Raw genomic sequence first — 3,700 nt, forward strand, 5'->3', positions numbered from 1 at the left:
AGAAAACCATTGTCTCAGGAATTTTGCACGCTCCTGTTGCCTATGACAAGGGGACTGTGGTTCAAAGCTTTTTGGTTATGCCTTCTGGTACCATGGAGAGAACTGTAAACTTAGGGCGCAAATGGATGTTAGCCACCAAGTGCAATATTGATTAGGCAACCAGGCGAGTTACAATGCAAGAACTAGCTCTGACCACTCAGGGTCCCGCAGCCATCAACTCTGGATAAAACGCTAGATAAGGAAAAATAACAGTCAAGTGGCTACACCATCTTTGATTGTTTGCCACCCCTCTAACGCTTCAATGCCAAGAGTGGAGACAGGCAGTGTGGTCCCCAAGGCTCCACTTACTTTACCGAAGAGTACATACAAATGGGTCCCAAAAGCTTCGTTAACGGCTACCTCTACTGCTCAATCTCGTTCAAATAAGAAGCCTCATAGTAGGAAAGTAGCTACCCGCCCTAGAAAAGGCAAGGTAACATCACGTTGGATTCCTAAAATATTATTAGCAGCCCCAGGGTACTACGAAGGGAATGACTAGATTTGGGTCCCTAAACATAAGCTGAATTCCTCTGCATCGCCTATAAAATCTTGTAAGCCAAATGTTGCCACCCCAACGACAATTCAAGACCGTGGTAAGGGAAAGGTAACAGAGTACTCCACACCACTTCTTCCAGAGCTAGTTTGGATTCCCAAACGATATCGATCGATACCACCTAGCTTAGGAAGGGGGGAGTCACAGGAAGCTTCTAGCTCCTCATGCCATTCACACGTTGATATAGAAGTTTTTGCACGCTCTACACCTACCCTTGTCAATACCCACCAAGAAACCAATGAGTCTACGTCTCCCCTTGTAAGTGTATCATCGGAAGCCATATCCTCCGTTCGCTCATGGGAGCGTACACTACCATCTCTGCAACTTGATGTGGCCACAAGGGTCATAAAAAGCTATCTGCCTACATCACCACCTATAGCCCACTGGACAAATTGGTTCCAAGGGGCTACAACATCATTGCAAAAAAATGATCTACCCAAGGAAGGGGGGAGCATATACTCACATTTGAAATTCTATTGCTTCCTCCCTAACCTTCTCCCCTGACCATGTAACTCCCAAATTCAAGGGAATGTATATATATAGCTTCATACACCAAAAAGAAAAGAAAATAAAAAAAAATAGTAAAAAGAGCAAGAGCACATTAAGAGGAGAGTTATCCGCACACAATTAGAAACAAGATTGACCTGTCTTCATGAACCTACTGATGCTATATCTGCGTTTGCAGATATGGCAAATGCACGAGCATCACACAGATTAGAGAGCAAACAGTGGAAAAAGCCAAGGGATCGCTCTCTGGCAACAGCGCCAAAAATGTTATGGCTCACCCAAACCCCCTTCAAAACCCCCTTCGAAACACATCTCGAAACACATCTAACAAGAAGATTACCTGGTGAACCGCAACTGTCATGGGGATCTTTTTGATGGCCATGCTCATAATCCTTAAGGTCTCCAAGCTCCACAAATCCTTGAGAAGCAACTCCACCACGCCTCTTGCGAGTGTTGTCACACCGCCGCGTGTGCACTACATGTACTCGTCCCTTCTCTCACCTCAGTTCACTCACACACACTCACTAGCATGGATTAGAGAGAGATTAGCAAGAGCAAGACCCTATTGTACAATGGGATAATTTTTTGTCTTATGAGAGATTTTCACTTATATACATGGCCATAAGTGTTCACACTCACTTAAAATGTGGCCGACCGGGCACTTTAAGATCATAAGATGCCTAATGCTATTACAATGACTGCTCTCATAATATATTCATGAAGTACATCACTTGGGAACTTCATCCTAACTTACTACCACATGATCTTGAAGCGAAAATCACCATAAGTATTCCATCTGACCATTATGGGGGTACCCATCCAAGTTGTAGATTTGGACACAATTGCTTCATATCTTGAATGTATGACCTTTTGGTGCATCTACCTTGACTCCTTAATGTAAGATAATGACAGTAGCTCTTGTTAGCCCTAGAAATGGGTTAACATGCATAAGCATATGCTATGCATAAATCTCAAAGCATAAGCATAGGCTATGCATAAGCATTACGCATTAAGCTTCATGCATAATCTTATGCACATGCATTAAGCCATATGCATGCATAAGGCTATGCATAAAGCTTGATGTATAAAGCATAGTCTATGCATAAGCATTAAGTCTTGTGGATTAAGCATTAAGCTTTATGCATAAGCTTATGCATATGCATTAAGCCATATGCATGTATAAGGCTATGCATAAATCTTAATACATAAGCATTAAGCTTAATTCATAAGCAACACATTTAAGCTTAATGAACTACCAACGTATTTAATCTTATTTCATAAGCATTAAGCCTTAATTCATAAGCAACACATTTAAGCTTAATGAACTACCAACGTATTTAATGCTTATTTCATAAGCATTAAGCTTATGCATAAGCATTAAGCCTTATGTATAGCCTTTGCTTATTTCATAAGCAAAGGCTATACATAAAGCTTAATGCATAAGCATTAAGCCTTATGCATTAAGCATTAAGCATTAAGCTTCATGCTTTAAGCAAAGGCTATGCATAAAGCTTGATGCATAAGCATTAAGCGTACTACATAGGCTAGTGCTTGTAAACCTTTATGCATAGGCTATGCATAAAGCTTAATGCGTAGGCTATACATAAATCTTAATGCATAAGCAAAAGCTATGTATAAAGCTTAATGCGTAGGCATTAGGCCTTATGCATTAAAGCATTAAGCATTAAGCTTTATGAATTAAGCAAATGATATGCATAAGCTTAATTATGCATTAAGCTTATGCATATCATTTTCTTAATTCATGAAGCTTAATTCTTAATGCTTTAATGCATTAAGCTTTACATAAAGCCTTTTCTTATGCTATGCTTTACATAAAGCCTTTTCTTATGCTATGCTTTACATAAAGCCTTTTCTTATGCATAGCATAAGAAAAGGCTTTATGTAAAGCTTAATGCATTAAAGCATTAAGAATTAAGCTTCATGAATTAAGAAAATGATATGCATAAGCAAAGGCTTTATGTAAATCTTAATGCATAAGCATTAAGCATTATGCATAGGCTATTCACAAAGCCTTATGCCCAAACCTTTATGTATGGGCTATGCATAAAGCTTTAAGCCTTTATGCATTAGAAAAAGAAATGCGTAGAAAATAAAGTGCTCCCAAGCACCTGGGGGTGCACCATGCATAAGTAAAGAAATAGTAACGACGATGGAGCTTACCTCAAAATAGAAAAAGAAATGCGTAGAAAATAAAGTGCTCCCAAGCACCTGGGGGTGCACCATGCATAAGTAAAGAAATAGTAACGACGATGGAGCTTACCTCAAAATAGAAGAGTGTGTGAGTAGGGATGTCTTCTCATATATCTTAAAAAATAAAACATTCATATTAGCGCATTACATGAAACGTACCTACCTTTATTCATAAGGCTATGCATTAAGCTATATACGCTATACATAAAGCCTTATGAATAAGCCTTGAGCATAAGAATAAGCTATGCATAAGCATATGCTATGCGTAAAGCTTAATACATAAGCAAAGGCTATGCATAAAACTAATGCATAAGCATTAATCCTTAAGCATGAGCATTAAGCTTTATGCATAAGCTTATGCGTATACATTAAGCCATATGCATGCATAAG

This window comes from Cibotium barometz, chromosome 31 (genome assembly GCF_041138505.1).
Source record: "Cibotium barometz isolate CiBa-2024 chromosome 31, ASM4113850v1, whole genome shotgun sequence".
NCBI lineage: Eukaryota > Viridiplantae > Streptophyta > Polypodiopsida > Cyatheales > Cibotiaceae > Cibotium > Cibotium barometz.